This window comes from Meles meles, chromosome 20, assembly GCF_922984935.1.
Source record: "Meles meles chromosome 20, mMelMel3.1 paternal haplotype, whole genome shotgun sequence".
In the NCBI taxonomy this organism is placed as follows: Eukaryota; Metazoa; Chordata; class Mammalia; order Carnivora; family Mustelidae; genus Meles; species Meles meles.
In genome coordinates, this window is record NC_060085.1 from 34,887,597 (window position 1) to 34,914,584 (window position 26,988).

Consider the following 26,988-nt stretch of genomic DNA (forward strand, 5'->3'; position numbering starts at 1 on the left):
AAGCATGCAGTTATTTATTTTAGTTATTGTTATTTCAAATAAGTCCCCCTTGGATAATCATTTTTAAATCTTCTTATGCACAGAAATCACCTGGTAAGCTTGCTAAAACTAGAGACCCCACACCCACACATTCTGATTCTGCATGTTTAGTTGGGTCTCAGGAACTTGCCTTTTAAAAAATTTTATTATTTACTTATTTCTGTATTGAAAATCTCTACACCCAACATGGGGCTCACACTTATTACCCTGAGATCAAGGGTTGCAGGCTCCCCCAACTGAGCCAGCCAGGCACCACAGCAATTTGCATTTTTAAGTCACAGTCCTAAGTATTTCTGCTGCATTTAGTCCATGTAAAACTCTTGCTTCGAGATATTTCTAAATTGTAATCTGGGATTTTGAGCTTCTGGTTGAGTGGGCTGCTCTTGTCCTTCTTCTTAGACTTGTCCCTATGTCCCCCAGATGCCAAAAGTGACCAAATCTGTCAGTGAGGGAGCTGCCCAAGTATGTCTGGACTATATTTCAGTAAGGACTATTGTTCTCTTTTTAGAGAAATGAATACGTGCTCAATTTTAGGCCTAACAGTCTGAGTGACTCAATAAGGATGGGCAATTCTGCTGTTGTAGAAGTCTCCCTCCATCCATTGACCCAGTGGCTTATAGGACCCATTCCAATCTTCTGGCAACACAGGGTTATTTTCCATATGTGCAAAGTATGGCTCTGATTGTGCAAGTACTGCTAAGTGCCAGGCAATGTGTGATACTTCATTTAATTTTTACAATGCTAGGAAGCAACGGACACGATCGACCTTCTAATGACAAGGAAACTGGGCCTCAGAGACATTTCATAACTTACTTGGAGTCACACAGTTAGAAAGGGGCTGACCCTGGTTTCTCTGATTCTAAAGCTGTTGCTTCCTTCTTGTTTGTCTCTGTTTCCTCAGCTACACTTTCTGCACCAAGATCCCCCAGGGATGGGAGCAGCTAGGGATGGTTAGAACCTTCCACATCATTCATTCACGACACTTCTATTCTAAGCAGCATCCATAACCACTTTTCTCCAGCTGTAGAGTCTGTCTATACTCACACAATTCTCTTCCTGAGGGAATTTTTAACTGGTCTGGCTTTTCCCTTAGCTGGTGCTCTGAGTTCCCACATAGCTTCATGGCTGGAGGAAAAGACACATGGACACATATTTCTGAGTTGTCACAACAACTGACTCAAATCACAAGAGTGGAGACAATCCATTTTTGCAGTTGACTGGGGAGACAATTATGAAATGGTATGGGTAGGGCTGCAGCTACTTTAATTAGTGATCTAAATTTCTCAGGAAACAAAGCAAAGTTGTTTTTTCTTGGGAGGGGGTGTTTGTTATTTTGGGGAGCTGGAGGAAAGAATGGGTTACATATATTATGGTATATTCATAAAATGAGACACTATGCTGATGAATATTTTTCAATGTCTACTATACGTAAGTCACAAAGATGAACCAGCAAGCGTAATTCTTCTTTTCATAGAATTTACTATATATTAGATGAAGTAGAACAATGTAGCTGTATATAGTCTATCAACGAAAGTCATCCAAAACATGTTGTAAAAATGCAAAACCTAATTCACTGAGGAGTATATGCAAAGAGAAAAATGTTTAGGAAAAAAGTCTATGTGTTTGCATATATAAATTTGCCAGACGGTTGTACAAAATGTTATTAAAGGCAGTTATCTTCAAGGACTAGGACTGAATTTGGGTTGGGGATGGAGCAATGAGTGAGAATAATGGCCTTTATATATTTTTGTGGCAGGGACTGACAACTGTCTTCCCTCAAATCCCTTTCTCAGTCAAGAAACAAGGCAGAACATTTCCTAGACTCCTTTTGGCTCAGCATAGCCATGTGGCTACGTTCTGGGCAAACTGGAAGTTAAAAGTGTTATGTAGGACAGGTAGCAAGGCTCCTAAAAAGTAAAGGGACTAGTCCTTCTGCCCATGTTCCTTTCTGCTGCCTGGGATATGGATTCATATCTTGGATATGATCCGCAGCCATCTTGGACCATCAGCAGGAGAATATAGGCAGTAAGAGCGTAAGTCTTCTCCCTACCAAGCTACTAGGGCTCTGCTGTCTACTTTGGGAGCCATGAGCCACATGTGGATATTTTAATTTAATTAAAATGACATAAAATAAAAACTTCAGTTCTTCAGTCCCACTAGCTATATCTCAAGTGTTTGACAGCTCTGTGTGGAGGCTAATGGCTACTGAGCTGGATAACACAGATAACAGAACATTTCCGTCATCACAGAAAGTTCGGTTGGATAGTGCTGCTTTACGGCTTGCTTCTAGACTCTGCAAGAGAGACTAAATCCCCATATATTTATGTCTTCATTACTTGGAGCTCAATTAAACGCACACCATACAAATTCTTTTTTACAAGAATACCTGTCAATGTTATATTATAAAACTAACATAGTTTTAAATGCACGATGGGACATCAGACATGGATTCAAACAGGTAAAGATACACCATACAAAATCTGGGAATAAAATAATAGAGGAATATTGTGTCAAAACAGATTTTTGAAAAGCTTAAGGTATATAAGAGATCTGGAAATTTGTAAACCTTCAGATTTGTCTCTTTGTTCAAAAGAAAAAGGCTGGGCACCCAGAATTTATATAACCTCCACTATGAATTGACGTAGACCACACACCAGGTACAGATAGACGTTTCTATAGAGTTGTTGTCTATACATTCAGCTATGGAGCATATTAAGAATGTTCTAAGAGATACAGTTAACATTCATGGGAGACACTTTTATAAGGATAAGATACGGTCTAGTGCTCTTTAGCTATTCATCAAACTCTCTGCTGTTTGCATTTTGAAAATATACAATGACATTACGTTTTAAATACACTGAGTTATACTGTGCTCTCTTTGAACCTGCAGCAAAATTATGATACCATTGTGTATTTTTAAAGATTAAATATTTCTCATATTTTTGCGCTACAGCAAGCAAACCAAAGGCTTTTAGCATTCCAGGTCATGTGGATGATTTCAACAAGGTTGTTTATTCTTCGTTCAACGTGTGCGGGATTCAGGGAAAGCATTTCCATTCTTCTAAGAAGGTGCCACCCAGGTAATCTCTGGCAAATGAATGTTAAGGCTTATTCTCATCTGGTCTGGAAAATGCCGCATATAAAGCCCATTTATTGGGGCTGAGGTAACCAAGGGCAGGTAGACCAAGATTCTATGGTCAATGCTTATAATGAGACAGGGAAACCTTCAGCTTACTTTTAACAGGGCACCAAATGTAAGAAATTCCTTAACTCCCCACCTGGTACTCTGCCAGCACCAACCAAGGATTTGTGTCTTGTCCCTGCCCCCACCCACCCCGTGTATATGTGTGTGTGTGTGTGTGTGTGTGTGTGTGCGTCCACACGCACACATACGTGCACCCATGTATTTTATTTTTCAGGTCATGATATGACATATATGTTATTTCTGCACAATTTTATTTTGAATTCTGCTGAAAGTCTTCGAAGCTCATTGAGATGGGTGGGAGTCAAAAGCCGGGCAAGTCGGCAGCTGGTACCATTATGAAATCCCTTTTCCATTACACTGGACGAGAGTGCGGTTTTATTTGTGGGCTCTGTAAAACCATCACTTCCTTTTCACCTTTGCCAGAGAAACAAAGGGATGAGAGCAAAGCCTAAAGGTGGTTGAAGGGCACGATTTGGACTAAAGATTGTCGAGGGCTCTGGGTCCCCTTCCTAATATTGACAACTTCTCAGAGGGTTGGCTATCTCCCTCTGTCTTCAGCAGCAATGGTAATTTTTTGGGTGCAAACTTGAGGATCTTAGACTATGGGCTACTGGCCATTCAACATAATACCAAGTCTGACATCCAGAAAATACTGAGAGCAATTTAAATTTTTACTGAAGTCTCTTGAAATATGGTGCAAAGTGGATTACATTCTCAGCCCTTGTTGACCTTGTGAAGTCCCCTTCCCCCTTTGGCCCTTATCTCTGGAGTGTTGTCACTGCTTGCTGCATCTCCCACTCTTTCCAAACTCCCCCCAGGTAAAGATTTCTAGATGTTCACACTATCTTTCAATTCTCCTTTTGCTATCACCAGCACTAACACACCTGAAGGCCCCGGAGGGTGAGCAGACACACCCAGAAGCTCCCTGGGAAAAAATGGGAAAGGGGAAACAGGAGCAACTTGCACCCTCAATTTTTATTTCTGTGGACCTCTGCTACAAAACTTCTAACACCTGTCTAACTCATCCCTTCCTCTTCAGACTCCATGCCCTTTTAATCTTACCTGATCTACAACCTTGCCAGTTTCTTCCCAACTACTTAGCCCCACCCCGACGTGGGCCACTTGTCCCTTCCTCTCTCCCACCTGCCTCTGCTACATGACCCTGAGCTAGTCACCCACATCACAAACCCTTGGTTCCCTTAGCTGGAGACAAGTCATGTTCCAGAAGGTCTCTGAGCACACTCCTACTCTACAGTTGTCAGATTCACGAAAAATACACATAACTTGGTTAAAAAGGAGCACCTGGGCATCGTTACTCTTTCTACTTTGAAGTATTTTTAATGGCACGGGTAACGTGTGAGTATTTATTCCTACGCAAAATGAAAGCTCTTGTAGATAAGACTCAGATTGTTCTTTCTACCCAGCCCAACCCACGCTGCCTCCTTGTTTTCAAGATCAAAGAAATACAAAACCCTCCAGACTTTCTGTACTTTACTCCTTTAGGAGTTTGACCTGTGCCTTTCCTGACAGTTTTCTGTTTTTATTTTTATTTTTCTCAAGATTTATTTATTTATTTTAGATAGAGGGAGACAGAGTGTGAGTGAGGGGAGGGACAGAGGGAGAGAATTTTCATCTTTAAGCAGACTCCCCGCTGAGTGTGGAGCCTGACACAGGCCTTGAGCCCATGACCCATGAGATCACGACCTGAGCTGAAACCAAGAGTCAGAGGCCCAACTGACTGAGCCACCCAGGCGCCCCAGTTTTCTGTTTTCTACACATATATGTAGCCAAAGAAATGGTTGATATCATTTTGTGAGGTTTTCAAAAATATATACATGCAATTTCTGCACATTTTTGTTTTCCAGTTCCACTGCCTGGCTGATGGGCTTGCCCAAATAAGGGCTGAAAGTTGGCCAAGTGTGCTTGTGGAAGGCCGTTGGTGGTGTTATGAGTATAAAAATAGAAATATAAGTGGTATATGTAGGGCTCATCATTTTGCACTTGCTTTTCCCTCCTCTTACTATCAATTGTTACAGAAGAGCATCGGTCCCTCTTTTTAGCAGCTGACTACACTTCCATGTAGGAGTCATAATCATAGCTACCATTTATGGTCTGTTGATCATTTGCCAGGAAGTGTTCTTACTGTATCCTCATGGAACTCCATGACGTAAGCTGCCAATATGGGTCCCATGCGACAAAGGAGAAATCTCAGAACCAATATAAGAACACCACGCTTTATGTCATCTCCTCCCGGCCACTGAAGGTGCTTCTAGCTGCTTGCCACGACAAACATGCTACCAACCCCCTTGTCCAGGTGTTGGTATGAGGATATGTATGAGTGTCGGCACGGGCAGGAAAAGGGGAAGAGCTGAGCGTGACGTGTGTGCGTTTTTAGGTTTAAGAGACACCTTCAAACTGCCTTGATGACCTTATCAAGTGAGACAGTGACCACCAAGATGGAAGAGGATGGGCTATGGAGTCAGGAAGGGCTGGCAAGTTGGCCAGAAAGGGGACAGCAAAGGGACACCCCAAATCCAACTGCTCATCCACTTCTCAACTGCATTCAAGAACAATCCTGGGTAAAAGCAGGTGTTTTCCACTATTTCCCCTAAGTCCCCTAACTCCAAAACATCGTCTCGATTCTGCTTTGCCTCCCCAGCCCCTAGGACCCTCCACCCACCCAGCAGTGCATCTGGGCGCCAGCTGTGCCAGCTCTGTTAGGCTTAGGAAAGACGTCAAGCCCTTCAGTATTTACTTTATCTCAAGAACATTAAGGAAGGTAGACGGCGCTCCGTCCCTGTGCCCCATTTACACAGATGTCAGGCTGGGGCTGTGGGTTCATTTTTCATTTGGTAATCTGCAGGTATGAATTATACCATAACCTGCCTTGCTGACACCGCGGCATCAATATTTTCTCAGACTGGAACATGGTCTCCCTGTTCTGATCCACCACTTAAAAATAAACTTAACATATGGTGTTTGTCTTATGGCAAAGGAATGCAATGTGTTTTTCTTGATGTATGACTCAATTCAAACACCAGGCAAAACTTTGATATTTCAGAGACGTTTGCTGCTGGAGGGAATATGTTTGCTACCTTCCCCGTTACACCGGCTAATTCTCGAGGCAGATTTCCAGAATGAAATCCGGAATTGAGATGTTCCAAGTCTCTCAGATAATTGAGTTTCTTAAATCACAATATGTGTGGTACACCTAGGGTACCGCTGTATACTCAATGAGACATCTAAAAATAGTCAAGTTAATATATGAAAGGGGTACAAGTTAGGGACATCCATGATGGTATTTTTAGTTTTCCCAAAGACCTCCACGGTACTTGGCCAATCATTTAAACACACCCCAGTGGCACCACACAAATGGGGGCAAAGAAAGAGGACCACAGACACCTCAAAAAACTTACCAATGGGGGGGTGCCTGGCTGGCCTGGTCAGTAAAGCAGGCCACTATTTTTTTTTTTTTCTTAAAGAGCATGAGATGAGCAGGCGGAGGGGCAGAGGGAGAGGGAGAGAACCCCAAGAAGACTCCACACTCAGTGTGGAGCCCAACGTCAGGCTTGATCTCATGACCCTGAGATCATGGCCTGAACCAAAATCAAGAGTGGAATGCTTAACCAACTGAGCCACTCAGGCACTCTAGAGCATGTGACTCTTGATATTGGGGTGTGAATTCAAGTTCCACATTGGAGGATAGAGTTTACCTCAAAAAAAAAAAAAAAATGCTTATTAAGGCACCTGGGTAGCTCAGCGGGTTATGCATCTGCCTTCAGTTCAGGTCATGATCCCAGGAGATCCACATTGGGCTCCCTGCTCAGCAGGGAGTCTGCTTCTCCCTCTACCCCTCCTCCCCCAACATGCTCTCTCTCTCTCTTTCTCTCAAATAAATAAATAAAATCTTAAAAAAAAGAAAAGCTTGTAAGTGGCAAAAACATCCAAATACTCAAATATAAGCAGAACAACAATAATAACTACCACTTACTGGGTATTTATGATAGTCAAGGCATGACGTTTAGTGCTCTGCCTACATCATCATGTTCAGTACTCACAACAGCCTCTGAACTGGTAATGTTATCACAGCTCCACTCTACATATGAGGAAATTGAGATTTAGAAGGTCAAGTGTTCTGCCCAAACAGATACAGCTATTAAAAAGGACAGAACTAGAATCCAAATTTACTTCTGTCTGATTCCGGAGCCTGGCCCCACTTCACTAATCCACAGCAAAGGCTTATTATTATATGTCACCGGAGAGAAGAGGTTTTAAATCCCAGACCTCATAATGTCACTACTGCTCCGTGACTTTTACCTCTATGCAACATCTAGACTTCCTAACCTGCCTTAGTTCAGGTCTGCCTATTTTTACCTGGTACATGGAAACAGCCTCCTAGCCGCTCACTCTGTCTCCTAGTTTATTCTTCAATGCTAGTGGGAAAGGGACCTTTCAGGGGAAAACAAGTAACATGCAGCCACTTGCTCATAAATCTTGGGTGGTTCTTACATGTAGCTCCCATAATGGCTTGGAAAGTGCTTTTGGACAATGAGTGCCCAGACACCTAGCGAATGCCTGGCATTTTCCAAACTATTTCCTTCCTGACCCAGTTTCTGAAATCAAGTATCCAAGGTCACAGGTATAGACCCAGCAATGTTAAATACTAGAAAAGCACCGTCTTTATAATCTGTAAGTACTAAGCTCTATCGTTACTAGTTCCATGACCTTGGGAAAGTCATTCTTTTTCCTCATGCATCCCCCTTATCCAGTCAGTGGAAAGTTAGAGGTGGTGTATATCTGAGGTATATGGCATTCTAATAGTTTGTGAGAACATTCCATCAGTCATTCACACCTTAGTAGCTCGATAGATCTGGACCATTTTCCCTGTGATGGTGAGGCAGGAGCAGGATATTTAGGGAAGAAACGTTTCTGTGGGCAGGAAAAAGGAGGAGTCCCACCTGGTAGAAGGCTGGTGGTGATAAGCTACACCTGTTGGGGACCCTGGCATCTTGGAGGTGTCTGTGGGAGGACAGAAGCTCCTACAAGAGGGAAGAATATACATAACAAGAAAGTGGACAGTGCTTAGGGCGAGACTGGGATCCACACTGAGCTGTTGTGGGTCTCCGGAGAAGCAGAAACACAATGGAGGGCAGCGGACACAGCTACTTCCGCTTCTAGAGCAAGCCACCTTTGCCTAAAGCAAGTTTGATCCTGGGGCCTTTGGGGGTAATTTTCAGGTACTTATTTCTGAGCAACAAATCATCTCCAAACACCAATGACTTATTTCTTCCAATTTGGAGGAGTGGCAACTGAGGTAGCTCTTCCGCTGGTCTTGCCTGAGGGTGCTCATGCCGCCGCAGTGGATATGTGACAGACTGACTGGGGCTGAAAGGTCTAGAGAACTTCGTGTACATGGTGGGAGGTTGGTGGCCGCTGTTGATGGGCAAGGTGTCTCAGCTCTCCACTACTGCCTCCCCCACCCCTACTGCCCCAGCCATGCTCCAACAGGCTGGATGGGGCTTCTCCACAGCATGGAGGTCTCAAGGTTCTCACGTGGTAGGAACTGAAGCTGCAAAGTCTCTTATGGCCGAGGCTCAGAGTTTGTACATCATGTCGGCCACATTTGATTGGTCAATAGAAGTCCCCAGACTAGCACAGATTGTAAGGGGTAGGGAGGAATGACAATATCCTATGCAGAGATGCATGGACAAGGAGGCATGATTCACTTGGGGTCATTATTATAACCATCTATGGAGGGGGTATTCTTTCCCACAGGCTTTATTTACAGAAAATTCTGTCCCCGTCAGCCTAAGGGTTTTACTGATAAATTATATGGCTAGTTGGTTTTCTGGAATCAACAAGATAGTTAATGGCCTTTAGTCAGTGTGGTTAGTTAATGACCAAACAATGGGAAAAGTCAAGGCATAAAGTTGTTATTAGGGTTTTCTGGGTCTTTGGATTGACTTCTGCCACTTTCCTGCTATTTCTTCTCCCGAAAAGCATTTGTACTGTTTATGGTATATGTATTTGTATAGGATATTGACCTAAGGCTTCAATAAGGAAAAAGCAGAATTATTTTGATGCTTTAAGATCGGTTTTATCACCTTTAGGAAGGGGTTCTAATTCTAAGGACTCTTCTATAATCATAATATTAGGTAGCAATCCGTGGGTCCAGTCTTGGAGCAGCATCAAATTTAAGGATATCAAATGTGTAAGATATTCTAATTGCTTCTCTTGAGGGACATTAGAAAAGATTTAATTCCTAACCCAAAGCACCATTTCCTCTCAGTTTCTAACTCTCTCACACCTTGAAGCTACCCGAAGTCTCTTTCCCCTTGATGCTCCATATTCTCTTTAGACACTCTTCAGTGTTCCCAAATGGTAGGCCCCATTCTTCTCTTATTCCTTCTTTTTCCACATGCATTTTTATTCCCTGTAGAAGTGGCTCTCAGTTACTATCTCACACAGGTTAGAATGGCAAAGATTAACGAGACAGGAAATAACAAATATTGGAGAGGATGTGGAGAAAGGGGAAACTTCTTATGCTGTTGGTGGGAATGCAAGCCACTTTGGAAAACAGTATGGAGATTCCTCAGAAAATTAAAATAGAGCTACCCTATGACCAGGCAAATTTACTACTGGGTATTTACCCCAAAGATACAGATGTAGTGAAAAGAAGGGCCACCCCAATGTTCAAAGCAGCCATGTCCACAATAACCAAATTGTGGAAAGAGCTGAGATGCCCTTCAACAGATGAATGGATAAAGAAGATGTGGTCCATATACACAATGGAATATTACTCAGCCATCAGAAAGGGTGAATACCCAACTTTTGCATCAACATGGATGGGACTGGAGGAGATTATGCTGAGTGAAATAAGTCAAGCAGAGAAAGTTAATAATCATATGGTTTCATTTACTTGTGGAACATAAGGAATAACATGGAAGACATTAGGAGAAGGAAAGGAAAAGTGAATGGGGGAAATTAAGGGGGAGACGAAATATGAAAGACTGTGGACTCTGAGAAGCAAACTGAGGATTTTAGAGATGGGGGATGGGGGGATGGATAAGCCTGCTGGTGGGTATTAAGGAGGGCAGGTATTGCATGGAGCACTGGGTATTATAAGTAAACAATGAATCTTGGAACACGACATCAAAAACTAATGATGTATTGTATGGTGACTAACACAACACAATAAATATTAAAAAAAAAGAAGTGGCTCTCAAGGCTTTCTGACACAAATGCCTTTTCTGAGTCCTTCCTTCCTCTGACTAGCTTGAGTTATCAATGGCATTTGGGTCCATATAATTTTTTGTTATAGGAGATGTCCTGTGTATTACAGGATATTTAGCCCCATTCCTCGCCTCCACCTACTAGAGGCCAGAACATTTCCCTCCACATGTAACAGCCCAAAATGTCTTCAGACATTGCAAACTCTCCCCTGGGTGGCCAAAACATCCCCAGCTGAGAACCACTGGATGATCCCAGTCTATCTGTTAAAAGCCCTAGGAGACAGGGAAGAGGCGAAATGTTTTGCCTGGGCAGTGGCCAATGCCAGTTTCCCACTGAGTGAAGGGAAGAGAAAGGGAACATATATTTACAGTTAATAATTTGTGTCTATTATAGTACTATGATCCAGCAGTATGGTTAGGAAAGAAAATGACTCAAATCTGAGTTAAAGTATGTGCCCTCGGCTCTAGACTAAAATGAGTATGAAAAGTTAATCCAAGGTTACCACCTGGTACTGTGAGAAACTATGAGGCAGCATTGGGTTCAGGTCTGAGATCTGCCACTTGTCATCAGTTTCTGCAGGTCTGGGCTGGGCCTTGGACTTGAGTATCTGGAAAGGCTCCTTAGGTGTTTGATGCACCCTTCTGGTTAAGAACTTCCTACTAAAGGCTCAGTCAATGGAGGCAGCTCTGATGGAGACCATGTGAGAATGGAAGATGAGGGGCTTGAGATCTCTACTGGGTGGATCACTGTCTAGCTGTGTGACCCTGACACTGGCATTTCACCTTCTAGAACTCATTTTCTTATCTTCCAAATAATGGGGTTGGGTCAAGACAGTGCCACTTGAAGTGTGGTCCAGGACAACCTGGGATGTGCATCAAAATGCAGATATCCGGGCTCTGAATAACATTTAATGAGTTGGAATCCCTCAAGATGGAGATCCAGAGACCTACATTTTAAAAACACATTCTAATTTTTTTCCTACACTAAGGCCGTGAACATTTAGAGATTATTTCTAGGTATCAGAATCTATTCTAATCTAGATTTTTTTGATGTCATAATACCTACCCATGACATAAGTTTTATTATTATTATACCCATACCCATTTGACAGATGAAGAAACTGAGGCTCACACCAAGTGACTTCCTCAAGGTCTCAGGAGTAAGTGTGGGGAACCAGTTCTCAACCCAAGTAGTGTGGCTGCAAAACCTCAGTCCCTAACCCTTGTACATTCTGCCTCTCTTCTCAATATTGATTTAAAAAAAAAAAAAACATTTTATTTATCTATTTGAGAAAGAGTGAAAGAGAGAGACAGAGAAGGAGCAGGGTAGGGGTAGAGAGAAGGAGCAGGGATCCCAACGTGGGGTTCAATCCTGGGACTCCAGGATCATGACCTGAGCCAAAGGCAGACCCTTAACCCGTGAGCCACTCAGGTGCCCCAAATACTAATTTGTGAGAGCCTCTGGACTTTAATGATTACAAAGGCTCCTGACACCTTGCAAATTTTAAGTCTAATTAAAGCTCTTCCAGACGATTTGTCTCTGCTGTCAGCAATGATGGCTTCACTAAAAGACAGCTTTAGGGGGCAGAGGGAGAAAGGAAGAGGAGGAGTCACTTAAATAACCATGAGACAAATGTGGCTTCTAAGTATGATCAGTTTTTCTTATTAAGCACCTTTCTCCAGACCATCATGGCTAATTCATCGCCATATTTCATTACAGAAACTAACTGAAAGGTTCTAAGTAAGTACTTTTCCGTCAGAGGTTGCAGTTAATTTCAACTTCAATACTTAGTGATGTTTTGGACTTCATGCTGATTGATGATGAAATGCCAAAGAGTCACATGGAGATGGCTTTTCCACTGCATCCTCTCTTCTTCTGTCTTTGATAGGTAGTGTCTAATGGCCTTGCTGGAGAGTCCAGGAGAAGCATTTGTTTTGATTCTCCTCATTAGTGTTTAATCCATTCAGGATAAATCATGGAGAATGCACACCAGGCTGGATATTTGCAAGCAGATTCCACAAAATCAAGTCAAATTCAGGAATAATCTGGTTACATCAATTCATCATGTCTAGCATTACTGACCATATTCAGACAATGTAATTCCCGTTACACCTGCTTTTAGAAAAAAAAAATCTAGTCAGTAACCCTAAATTAAATTAACATTTTTAGTGTATATAATTTGTAGCTCAGAATGAGCTATAATTATCATTTAGGGAAAACCATATGGAAAGCATTACCAGCCTTCACTAAGTCTTGGGTTTTAACAGTGATCCATGACTCAAAATGCTTTATCCAAACAGGTTGTAAATTGTGAGACAAGCAAGATGCCTTTCAGTCATTTTTATATTAATTCCAAATGAAGAATTCATTGTCTTTTCAAATTATAATAAATTGGAGAGCAATTTCCCACTAAACAAATCAAGGAAATTGAAAAATTACTTCTCTGGGACCTGTTTTCTACATACTTTTTAAAAAACCTCGCTCTCTCTCTCTTTAAGACATGCCCCTATTATTCTTGATGTGTATACTAATAGACATCTGCATTGCCAAAGCAATTTTCTTCCTCTTCTTTAAAGTGGAAGGTGAACTTTGAAAAATGTTTAATGTTCAATGTAATTTCATTCCAGGGGGAATCTGGAGCCTGCAATGAGAGCTCACATTTAAGAACCTTAATGAATACTTAGATTAGCTCCCAAAGCTACCTCCCTTCTCTCTCAACAATGCTCTTTGCTTCCTGGGGAAGCACAGGACTGTTTGTATCACGGTCGTGAGCCCACAGATTCACCAACACTGTGCTTTGTGGGCACTGAGCATCCTCAAAATTCTCGAGATTGCTAAATCTGAGATTTTAAAGGATGTACGTAATACTCCCATAAAATAGGGAGGAAATGGTAACAAATAAAGGACAATATTGAAAACAAACATGAAAAGAAGGAAGCAAAGCCAAGAAACAGGGTTATTGCATAGAAGATAACCGAAAGCAAATAAAACAAGTTTTAAAAATAATGTTTGCTTTGCCTTTTGAAAAACATATCCTCCCTGCCCGCTTCCCATGTAGAGATATGGGAAGATTCTTTGAAGAAAAGAGAAGGGGGCATATCTGTGTATTGATATTTCTTAATCAATCCAGGTAAATATTTTGATTGACTTCTGTGATTGACTTGATCTCTGTTAAGGTTATCTGGACCCTAGATTCTCTGTGCAAAGCCTATTTTTATGACTACTGACTCTATGGAAATTTATGACGTCATTGTGCAGGCTTTTGAAAATGAGTTAGCAGCTTTCCACACTACAACGTGCAGCTTCTCTGAAGAGACCGGGTAGAAAGCTCTAGAAGCAAATAATCCTTGGTTGGAAGAGGAATTTGTTCAGTGAGTCGCACTTTGAGGAGTTTACTGAATTTTGAGGGTCTTTTCTGAAGGTGCCATAAAGGGTTTCTCTGAAGGGTGTCCTGTTGGCAGGATTTGGTCTTGGATTGATCACTGGACATGGGAATATTTTAACTTGGTTTTTCCCACATTGGGACAAATCAAGTGAAATATATACGACATCAAACTGTCAGCTGAATGACTGTTGTATCCCATGAAATTGTCCTGTTTTTGTAGCATGAAGGTAGTCTATTTTCACTTCATTTTACACTCTGGAGTTGGAAGAAGAAGGGAGAAAACTAGAAAGAATAGTTTTTGTATGGAAAATAAGTAACTGTCAACCATGTGGAAAAATATTCCTCATCGTTTCATCATTCCAGTGAATCCTCCCAATTTGTGTCAATACAAATACAAACACACAATTTTAGAGTTAATGGTGAAAGTTACCAATATACCAAGGACAACTAAGTCCAAAGTCAAGTTACAGACTCTCTTGGAGATCAGTTGTAGAACAATGCTGGCTCCAAATCTCCATTCCAGATGGGAACCAAGAGGGTTAACTTTAGCCAAACACTAATTTGGCTTGATGTTAGTAGTCTCTTCTTCTTCTTCTTCTTTTTTTTTTATTTTTTAAGATTTTATTTATTTATTTGATGGACAGAGATCACACATAGGCAGAGAGGCAAGGCAGAGAGAGGAGGAAGCAGGCTCCGCCAAGAAGAGACCCCCATGCGGAGCTCGATCCCAGGACTCTGGGATCATAACCTGAGCCAAAGGCAGAGGCTTTAACCCACTGAGCCACTCAGGCGCCTGATGTTAGCAGACTCTTGCCAGCAGGATTCTATGTAGTTTGGGAAAAGATTATGAGAAAGTTCATTATAGATCTTTACCAAGGACAGGGAAGAGGACATCCTGTTCTTTTTCTCTTTTTCTTCCTCCCTCCTTCTTTCCTCCCATGCTTCTTTCCTTTTTCCTCTTCTATAGATTAAGCGTGATTTGACATTGTAAAAGTTTAGAAGCACTGAAAATATGTTTAATATTTTCTTCTTGATGAGTCTCAGAGTAGTAATCCACAGAATTGTGAAAAAAAGTCCAAAGATTCCATTGCATTTCTTTTATGTCTATATATAAAGTGCCTGTCACAGCAAGTATTAGAAATATGTTTGCTATTATTATAACAATTACTGTGAGAAATAAATGAGATAATATATATAAATCCTTCAGCAGAATGTCTGCCGTATCACATGTGCTCAATAAATGGTATAAGCTAGAGATATACATTCTTATAAATCACATAATAAAAGGTATAAATATTTACTTTTATTATATTATTGTTTTGGTTGTCAAACTTGTTTATCCCCCAAAACTCCAACTTGAGTTCAGTCTTCTCTGTCATTCCCAAACAGAACTAATTATTCTGTTGTCCTTGTTTTCTTCTTCCTCTTTTCCTTCTCCTCCTTCTCCTCCATATCCTTCTTCTCCTCTTCCTCTCTCCATCCTTCTCCATCTCCTCCTCCTCCCCACTCTTCTCCTCCTCCTCCTCCTCCTTCTCCTTCTTCTTCTTCGAGAGACAATGCAAGAGCAGGGCTGGGTGGTGAGAAGCAGAGGGAGAGAGAGAATCTAATTGTTCTATCTTCTACAGCACTTGGGTACTTACATAAGCACTTATTATATTATATTACAATGAATTATTCACTGGTGTCCACTTTGAGAGGTCACGAGGTTCTGGAAGGGAAAGATTATGTTGTATTCAGCATCAGACTTCGTACAACACACAGGGCTGAGTCTGGCCATGTGTAGGTGCTCAAGAGACTTCTGTTAAATTGAACAAAAACATTAAGCTAGAGACAAAGGAAATGCTCCCATCCTTGTGCCCAAAAGAAGATGGGAATGTAGAGAATGTTTTTCTTTGGGGAAAAAAAAAGGCATTTCAGGGGTTTATTTGAAAATAGGCTGAGTGCTTTGAGAAATGAGTGCCAAAAGCAATGTATAAGCAATTTGGGCCTGGTGCAGCCCCAGTGCTAGAAAGTATCCCAGTCTCCTGCTTTGAGCAGCTGCAGAACAGATGGGAACGAGTGTGGCTCAGTCACACTGCCGTTGGATTGGGGAAAAGGGGCCAGGCTCAAAAGGAAAAGAATGTTCTCTCCCATGTGTTCGTTTGAAAATAAAATTTTCTTTCAAGATCACCGCCACCATACCAACATAACTCGATGTGAGTTTTTGGTACTCCCAGCAGGAAAGGAAGAGTCGAAAAAGCACTGAAAACAATCTTCACGTGCCCCTCATGGCAGCTGTGAGGCTAACATATGAGCCATCTTGCCCAAAGATGTCCTTTCATCTTCCCCAAGGCCTCACATTTCTTCAACCCACAGAGTGACGTGATTGGGACAAATGTAGTCAGAGTGGCGGGAGGGATCTGAGCAGAGAACTCTGGTCTAGAAAATGTCCGTTTATGGGGCTGAGTCTGCAAAAAGTGCAATAATTTGGCCCTAAACCAATGCCACACAAGCAAAAGTCTGAGCAGCTGTGTGTGGTGCCCCCCTGCCCCCCAACTCCACTGCCCCCCACTGAGAGATTGGCCTTCCTCTCTACTGCCAGACTGCAAGAAAATTCTCCGAGTTAGCTGGCTATTGGTACCCACCTCATCATAAGCCCTATCCCCCGCCCACGAAACAAAGCAGAGCTTTTCTTCCCTGGTTAATCGACGACTTGCGGCCTTCATTCAACATCAGCTACGGTGTGAGGTGACACAGAAGGTTGAAGAAGGGGCTGTCTTGAAGGAGCTCCCAGTCTTGTCGGTGACAGCGGTTGTAAACATGGGGCTAGAACACAGCTTTAGAAGTCCCCATAGAAAAATGTGTCCAAATAATTATCGACACTGACGAGAGAAGAGTAATTCTGTTAAACCTCCCCGGTGAATTGGTGAGATGAGGGTCTCTGGTTCACTGGGGCCATTGCTACAAACCAAGGAGGTTTGTAGCAAGCATGGATTCTAGAAGAGGAATCAGGTGTGAGAGTAGAGGCCATTGGGCTCTAAACTCTTTAAACAGCTATCAATTATATGACAGGTCTTAGGGAAATAGCTTGTTTGCATTGAGCTTTCCCTCATGAAACCGGGCAGGTGGTTTGCAGGATTTTAATGACATTCGTCTAGCACCACCATAGTCTTAATTTACTCCAGGTACAAGGCATTTGCACACATGGTTCCAATCCCGAAATTTCTTTCTGTATGATAACCATGTGCCTGAACTTCCTATTCCTTGCATAGTTTGGCAGAAAGCGCTTCTAAACTTAGTATTCCATTTCCACACATTCTGGACAGCCATTGGTTTGTTCTAACCATTTGAAGGTGCTCCAGGCTTTGTCAAAGATCTATATTCATCAAGAACCTGGTGGTCAGGGCAGAGGATACTCAAGACAGTTGATAGGAAGAATGTATTGTCTTTACCTCCAAGCACAAACTCACAAGGTGAGAGAGGAGATAGAAAATGATCCACAGCCAGAAGAGGTCCGGAGCCTTGTCTAACTTCGGGGTAGTCTCCAACTCTAACGGGTTTATAAAATTGCAGATTCCCGTGGCCCCCGAGAGGTTCTGATTTGTATCCTTAAAGAGTCTTTACATGGAACCATCTCTCAGGACAAATAAATCCTTGAGCAGTAAGGATCATCTTTTACAGAAACATACTGATGCATTATGAAGGTCCAATGTCTTATCAAAAGTCCTTTCTCTTTACCAGGGCTGTAGAGAGGTGGTAGAAGGGAGAGGGACAGCTGGAAAGAAAAGGAAAGGCAGAATGAGTGGGGAGGCAGAGGAAGCAGGAGCCAGTGGGGAAGCAAGAGTGAGATTGGAAGTAGTGAGAAAGGAGAAAAGTGCCAAATTGCACAGATGTGTTCCAGGGGAAACTTGTAAGTAGATAGATCTCAGGGACAGGGGAGGAGGCTGTTACTCTTTAAGAATAAACCTAAAAATGAAGAGAATGATTATATTATTCTGACAATTAAAGATATAATTCATAGATAAAATGAAACTTTCTAATCATAGCAATGCAGCCACTTTTTTTCTGTAAGGGGCAGATAGCAAATATTCGAGGGTCTGTGGTCCTGTGATCTTTGCCACAACTACTCAACTGTGAGGTCACATCTCAAAAGCAGCCACAAACAATGCATAAATGAATGAGTATGGTTGGATTGTGGCCTCTGGTAGTAGTAACTGCTTTCTTTCCTTTTTTTTTATAAAGATTTTATTTATTTTTTTGACAGAGAGAGAGATCACAAGTAGGCAGAGAGGCAGGCAGAGAGAGGAGGAAGCAGGCTCCCTGCTGAGCAGAAAGCCTGATATGGGGCTCTATTCCAGGATGCTGGGATCATGACCTGAGCCGAAGGCAGAGGCTTTAACCCACTGAGCCACCCAGGCACCCTGAGTAGTAACTGTTTCAATAGATATTTTGAAGATTTTGTTTGCTTATTTGAGGGAGTGAGAGACAGACTGATAGAGACAGACAAAAAGAAAGCACACAAGTAGGGGAAGGGGCTGAAAGAGAGGGAGAGAGAATCTCAAGCAACTATTCCCAACATAGGACTCGATCTCACGACCTTGAACTCACCACCTCAGCTGAAATCAAGAGTTGGACACTTAACCAACTAAGCCACCCAGTTGCCCCCTCAATACATCTTTTGACTCAAAAGAAGAAATGTTGTCTTGGGACACATTCCCATCATTTGCCCAATGTTAATAGGCCATCATTTTGTGTTAAGTCAGGAAACTTCATGTTTTGTCTCTGAGATGGGACACTCTGGGGCATGATTCTTTCCCCCAACTTCTCACTTGTTCCACTAATTTGGATCTTGCGTGTTTTTAAAGGGACATAGCTTTGTGCCACAAGAGAACAAGAGATCTGTAGATTTTGGTGCCATCTTCTTGGAGGCTCAGAACAAGGATCCTGGGACCATGTGGTCCTTCTCCAGAAAGACAGCTAAGAACCTGAGGAAAATCAGATACAATTTGCTCAGAAGATGCATGACCAAGTTTTTGTCCCTGAAGGAATAGCTCATACTGTGTAGCTTTTGACCATCTCGCTAGAAATCTTAACCTTCCAAGAACACTTGCTTTGTACTTCTGTGCCTGTGTATGTCCTTGAGCTCCCTGAAATTGTGGGTGAGGCACCAAGAACCCACTTTACCAAGGGAGAAAATAAAGAGTGGGAAAGTTGAGAGAATTTCTCCTTAGGGAATTACAGAAAAATAGTGTCCTGAGCATATTCCAAACCATCCAAGCATCAACTCTCCAGTCTTTACTTTTCCCCTTAGTACAAATGTTAAAATAGAATGACTTGGATGTCAGCTAGGTTATGTTAAAATCACCACGTGGCAAAGATAATCCCTAAAGAGCAAAAATGTTTCCAAGCTCTAGCCACTGGTCTATTGATTTAAAACAGTAATAGATAAAGCAAAATTCTTACATAAGAAAAGGATCTGACAAGGCCCTCAGAGGTCATTTCAATAGGATTGCTGGGCCCTGGCAAGTGTAAAGGTTCCCAGAGCATATCAAAAGAGACATTTCAAAGAAGAATTTTATTTTAGTTACAGCCATGACTCACTGTGAGAACCAGAAGGACAATAGCAGCCCAAGAACCTGACAGTTATCGGAGCAAGGAAGGGACATTTGACAAACGGAACCCTTTCTTGATAATCTCAACAATGTAATCTGTAAATGGGTGTGCAACTCCACCTCAGAGGCTGCGGGCCAAGGGCTGCCCAGAGGACTTGCTGGCCTCAGAATATCTGGAGGTCAGATACTTGTTTTTCCACCAGCTTTCTGCCTCTAAAGATGAGCTGGGAAATGGCTTTCTTTCCAAATTACCATTTTGAAAACCTTACTTAAACATCAGCAATAGTAACACGTGTTGGAAATAAACCGGTATTGTTGGAAAATGTTGACCTCTGTATGGATTCTTCCAGCGACCCAAACCCTTTGCCCTCTCAGCTGTCGAAAATTTGTTTCTTTCTTCTTATAGCTTTGTTGATGTTTTTCCAAGCAGAGTGTATACAGACAGAAGGGCACAAAATATATGTGTTGGGCTCGATGAATTTTTAGCAAAGCCAGAACACAAAATTAGCCAGGACCAAGATGAAAAAATATTACTAGAGCCCATGAAAACACCTGTTGGACTGCCTCCCGGGCACTGATCACTCTACTAACCACAGGTTGCTTTGTAGCAGAGGCTCTGTGGGGGGTGATCCTCGTCCGCTAGGGCATTTGGTGGTGCCTGGAGACATCGCTGGTTGTCACAGTGGGGGAGTGGGTACCACTGGCGTCTAGTGAGCCTGATGAAGCCTAGGTGAAGCCCTACAATGCCCAACACGGCCCCCTATCACATAGAGTTATCTGGTCTCAAAAGTCACTACTGCCAAGGCCAAGAAACCCCACTTCACAAATAGCATCATTTAGGATGTTTTCCTTTGTGTTTGGCTTCTCTCATTCATTGCGATTTCTGTGAAACTCATCCCAATAGTTTCTTGGATCAGTCCTGTACTCATTCTCATTGCTGCAAGGCATTCCTTCCCTCACCCTTTAGAAAGTGGGTTTTTTTTTCCCTTCACATTTTGACTTGAAGATATTTTTCAAAATACAAATTTTGTATTTCCAAATTTTCAAATATTTGAAATTTCAAATATTTCAAAATATTTTTTCAAGATATTTTTCAAAATACAAATTTTGTATTTTTGTATTTTTCAAATTTTCAAATCTTAGTTCTACAACTTTGCTTTCAACACCTTAAAAAACTGCACTCACCGCTGGTTTATTGTGACAGGAATTAATACATTGCTCACTCGTGTTTTTGCACGAATGGCTGGTTCATTCATTCTTTTGCCTTTTCCTTTATTCAGTAACTAAAAAGTAGCCATTTCCTGACAGGCTCTTGTAGGTGCTGGAGGATGGGGAGATAGAGATAGAGAAGGAACTTACATTCTGGTACTTTGCTTGGGGACCAGCAAAAACATACTCAAGTTTTAGAGTCGGGGGTTGAAGTGGGGTCCCATTGGAAGTAGAGGGAGGCTGGGTTGGGGGCAGCAAATATGCAAAAAGGATGCCAGCCTTCGTTACCTTCTCCGTCTGTTGTCTGGATTTGTGTTTATACTGTTTCTTCCGACATCTGTTCATTATGATCACAGAAACCACCTGAAAACTGCTGAAAAGCCAACACTAGGGAATATGTGCTTCGGGGGAAGCAACCACATCCCACAATATGACTTCCACCCCCTGCCACCTGTTTCAGCACCCCTGCAGTGGATGCCACTTCACTGGCGAGGTAATAGGGTTCAGTCACTCAAAGCTAGCGTAGATTCCAAGTTAGCCTTTTCCACATAAATCCACATAAATCTTATATGAGTTGCTAGAGCAAGTTGCAACGCAAGGTGTCCTAGACCAGCACTTTTCAATCTCAGCATTGTAGACATTTTGGGCCATTAAATCCTCTGTTGTGGGGTGCTGTCATAGGTACTGTCGGATGTTTCCCAGCCGCTCTGGCCTCTAGCCTCTAGAGGTCAATAATACAACCCTCCCTCCCCAGCTGTGACAACCATAATTGTCTCTAGACAGGGCCACAAGTCCCCTGGATGGGTGGGGCAAAATCATGCCCAGGTGAGAACTCTTGTCCTACAGTATAGGAGGCATTTCTTTACCAAGCAAAAATTTCCAGTGCTTTATTCATAAACAGCCTAGCTTAATAAAATTATTGGGATTTAAATGGAAGCAGAGGGAATATCTTCAGTATTCATTGGGTTTCAGACACAAGGCAGATTTAGGAACTGGAAGAAACAAAACAATCCATGAAATTATCATTTGGAGATCAGACTCCAAACAGCAATGGCTGGATTCCGTGGTTCTGTTTTCTTACATACGGCTTTGGAATGTTTAAAGGTCGGCTTCTGAAGATAAACCTTCCAATTCATAGCCTCTGTTTTGGCTTGGACATAGGTTTAGTCTGGGAGGACTGTGAGACTGGTATCTGAGGACATTTCCCTTTTGCTTAACTTTTTGGTAGATAGTGTTTCTATTATGCTTCAGTATTCCATCCCAGGATCATGGTTTTCAACACTGAGGTTCCTGAACATCCTAACATTGAAGGAAAATCAACCTTTGGTAGAAAGGGAAGGAAAGAGCTAATGTTTATTGAACATTTACTATCTTCCTGACACTGTTAATCATTCTATATGCTTTCTTTCTTGAATGCTCATAGCAATCTTATGGGTAAATATTATTATGTGCATTTTTCCTTATGAGGGTATGGAGGTTAAACAATTTTTTTAAGGCAAAATAGTTGGCAGGTGGTCAAACTAGGGTTTGAACCGAAATGTGATAGATTTAAGAAAGTGGCAGATTCTTCGTCACTCTACTCCTTGGTTGATTTCTCCTGACTTTCAACCTTGACTTGCTCTGTGGCTAGTTTTGATCAACAAGAATGAGGCAGTTCTTAAGAGATCTGTGGTCTTGGGTGCCTGGGTGGCACATTCATTAAGCATCTGACTTCAGCTCAGGTCCAGATCCTGGGGTTCTGGAATGAAGCCCCATGTTGGGCTCCCTGCTCGGTGGAGAGCCTGCTTCTCCCTCTCCCACTCCCCCTGCTTGTGTTCCCTCTCTCTCTGTCATGTAAATATATAAATAAATAAATAAATAAATAATAAAATCTTAAAAAAAAAAAGAGAGATCTGTGGTCTCTACTTATGTTTGTCTTGGACTCTTCCCTCACACTTACGCAGCAAGATGCCATGTAAGCAGTTTGATTATTCTAAGGCTTCCATGCTGTGAGGAAGCCCAAGCTCACCAGTGTAAGGCAAGGCCATGAGGAGAAGCAGAATGTACCAGGAATGTGAATGAAGACTTTTTGGACCTTCCAGCCTGACCTGGTTTAGAGTTCAGTGAACGGCCTCACCTGATGTCATGCAGAGCAATAGCTTCATCCTGCCAAATGCTGCCCACATTCCTCACACACAAAATTGTGAGGAAATAAGTTGGCTGCTGTTTTAAGCTGCTAAATTCTGGGGCTGTTGGTTATGCAACCATGGACAAGTAAAATACAGGGTTGGCTGACCTCCAACACCAGGTAGTTTATGGGAAGAGTAGAGGGTAGAGGTCAGGAGAACTGACTGGATTCTACTACCTTTGCCCAGGAGGGGAACAGCTAGCGCCTCCTCTCCAGGCCCTCAAGTTCCGTGGCTGAGGTCGGATTAAGTTCTGCTCCCAGTTCTAAGACTCCGTGACTCCAAATGTTTAAGGAGTCTTGCAAAGCCTGTACTTTTGAGTTTTCTTTAAAGTTTTTCTTGTGGATCTCTCCAGAATCCCCAGATCCCACTCATAATCTAACACAGTGGGTTCTCTAACTAGACAATTCAAGCACTATTTCCCAAACTAGGGAAAAGACGTTTTATGAATAGACTTAAACAACTAAGAGTTACGTATTTATTTTATGGTTACCTTTCATGTATACCAAGTGATGCTGCCTTCCGTTTATGCCAATGATAGAAGTGCTAAGACAACTTTAAGTTAAAAAGTGAGTTGAAAAAAAAAAAGTGAAGTTGATTAAAAAACATGAAGGAAACAATAGTACCATTGGTATGAAAACAAAGCTAAAATATAGTGACGGTGGTAGATGAATAGCTCAAGCCTGGGAAATACCCAGCGACACAAAGGAAGAAAAACGCCCTCGTAACAGGCATCTTTTTGTGTCTTTCTTTTTAACCTGGTTATTCGCACCCAGGGCTGGCTCTTTCAGCTGCTCACACAAGGGGATCACTCTTGGTATGCCAATCATTACTCACCATGGCGGGAGTACTGGTACTACTGAATCTGACTCAAGACAAATTCCAGAGGAAGTAGTAGCATACAAGGACAAGGGGTGGGGGAGAGAGAGAGAAACTGTGGAATATTTGAAGTTGGAAAGTGTTAGACTTAGGTAGGAGTGTTATGTTTCATTTAGAAAGCCTGAACAGTAATTAACGTGACAGGTCTTGACTACAAGGGTAGGGAACAACATGGAATCGCACTGAGCCAGAAGCCAACTAGCAGGCTCTAGGCATATGGGCGTGGCCACTGCTGCTGACTAGGGCTGGTCTGTAGACATCACAGCACGACCTTGTCTTTGCCACCACTCTCGGGCAATCTGACCCTGGATCCTACAGTTGCTAACCCACAACTGGATGGTGATTCATGCTCTTTGTATTTATAGTAATACAAGCATACAAATAAATCTGCACATGTACGTGGATTCCCAGGAGTGAACTCTTATGGGTAGGAATTAGTGAGACATTCAGTTCTGAATGTTTGAATTTTTACAATGACATACATGACATGTCTAAACAGAAAAAGTTTTAAAGTTGAATAATAAAGAAAAATTAGAGTAAGTATGTATGTGTATAAATACTAGACACACACACACATCTTGTTGCTTCCATTTCTCTGGAGAATCCTGAATAACATAACAACTAGTTAATCTATGTAAAACAAACAAACAGATAAACGAATGCTAAGTTCCTTACTGCATTTGCCCCCAAAGTGGCACTCCAAGTTAGGCAGGGTGAGCAACATTATTCTTTTTCCCGAGTGAGGAAGCTGCGACATACAAAAGCCCAATGGCCCCCCTGCCCCAACAAAGAGGTTATTCATAACACAGTGGGGGCAACAATCCTTCTGCAGCCTTTTCTTGTTCCTGCGGAGCTTTGTAAGGATGATGTGCAGTCACTGACACCTCACCTTCTGCTCATTGATTGCTAACTGCAGGTAGCTCTGGGATCACTGGATGTATCATGAAATGGACCTGACACAAAAGGCTCCGGCGCACACACTACTGAGATCTTTTTACCCGGGATATCCTGGTGTGACGCCCCTCCCTTCGCCCTACCTCTTCTGCATCTGCATACAACCTGACTCCTGGTAGTTCTTCCCGCAATATCTACCGCATTATACTGGACTCTCCAACATGCTGACCCGTCATGCCCTTAGGCGTCTAGAAAAGCTAGCAGCGTAGGGGAGAGAGTGAGAATACAGACAAATTTTGGTTTTGTGCATGTACATACACATGTATCCTTTTCAATTGATTTGCTTACGTAATAGGGGGAATGGAGAATCATAGTCTTTCAGTGTAAAGGCCATCTAAGGTCTTCCTTCCTAACTGCCCCTGAACCTTCTGTCTTAGGAACATACTGACTTCCTTCAGTACCTGGGCTGTTACAGAACAATTTATGTTGTGTAAAGAAACTACAAGTAGGCCCTGTCCCACTTCCTCAGCCTGACCCCTCACTCTGGGTTTCTGGAGCAGTTTGATCCAGCTCTGTTTCCTTCCTCCGTCCTTGCCTCACCTCAAGGCCAGAGCCTGGCTTAGAGCTCTTGGGGATAGGATATGCAGGGAGCATTATTTTAGGTTGATCTGGGTTTTACTCTGGAGTTGAGCGTCTACTTTCAGACATTTGTCCTCCATTATCTTTCAGATCTAAAGGTCATTTTGCAGGTTACAGGCATCTTGCACAAATGTCTATTTGAAATTCACAAGAGAGTGGAGTCAAGGTGAAGACTATTTCCTGCAATACATATCATGCCCGGAAGATTGAAAGAGATAAAGTGATTTAGATAAAAGGTATAGCTAGGGAGTGGCCGATTGATGTTGGAATAGCCTATATGCAAGGCTTTCCCTTTAACACCAATTGCGTCCTTCATTCAGTCAACACAATTTTTTTAGAACACCTGTTACGTGTATAATACGGTGATGAAAAAAAACCCACACAGTTCTTGCTCTTATGAAACTTAAATTCTATAGGGTATCTCTCTTTCTTATTTTTTTAATTAAAGATTTTATTTATTTATTTGAGAGAGAGAGAGAGGGCAAGTTGGGGAGATGAGCAGAAGGAGAGGGATAAGAAGACTCCTCGCTGAGTATGGAGCCCCCAGGACCCCTGGATCATGACTGGAGCTGAAGGCAGATGCTTAACCGACTGAGCCACCCAGGAGCCCCCTGGGGTATCTTTCTGGAACAAGCTGCATAAGCGGTTTTCAAACAGGATTAATTGAGGTCCCCTAGGGATGTGTGGAGGTATTTTGGTTGTCATAACCAAAAAGGGGAAATGTTACTGGCACCTAGTAGGTAGAGGCCAGGGATGTTGTTAAATCTCCTACAACTACACGACAGCCCCTTCAACAAAGAATTACCCAACCCCAAATGTCAAAAGTGCTATCATTGAGAAACCTTGGCATAGATCAACGATTACTTTCAGTATAGATGTAAAGAATAGAACTTAAAATTTATTTTAAATAAGTCCCAGACACACGTGATGGAGATTCTATCAGGCAGAAACTCTGGTGAATTGGAATAGAAACTTGAAGGGATTTCTGACAAAGAAAAATGTAAAAAAAAAATACTAATTCAGTAAAAGGGAGGGAGGACTCGTCCAGCTGCACCCAATATTGACAAACTCTAACAAAAGCAACACGCTACACGTGAAGACTGCTTTCGTGCTATTGCACCTCTGAATTTCCCAATAATCCAATCATAAGGAAAATGAGAACCACACCTTTCAATAACTAAGGGCCCACTCTCCCCATGAAATTGGAACACTGCTAATGCATAGCTCAGGAACCAACTTTTTAGTTTAAAAGTCTAATTGCTACAGAAGTGAGGAAACGTAGGTAGGTAAAAACGATGGAAGGAATTGTTGCAGGTAAAAATGATGTCTTAGTAAGATGGCGGGATCACTGATTCTAGAGTTTTCTTTTCCCAGCAAAGAGGGGAGGGTGAAAGTGAAATTACCATCCTGGGCCTTGCAACCGTCACCCCCTCTTCCCCCTCACAGACCAACCTAGTTACCCAAGGGTGGCATTGTTTGCTAGGGCTGGGGGCAATAGCTTTATCAGGCCAGGACAGATATGCGGCTAGTTCAACTACCTTTCCCTTCTTTTTGACCGTGACATGCCCAGCTTTTTCTTTAACACAAATATTGGGATGCTCTTAACTCTTATAGAAGGAATGAACAGGATGTTAAATAACAATAAGCAACTCAGTAGCTGGGCATAGATTTTGACATTACGTTTACATTCATAAACATATGTGAACTTGGACAAGTTATTTCCCCTCTTTGGCTCTTAATCTTGTGTGT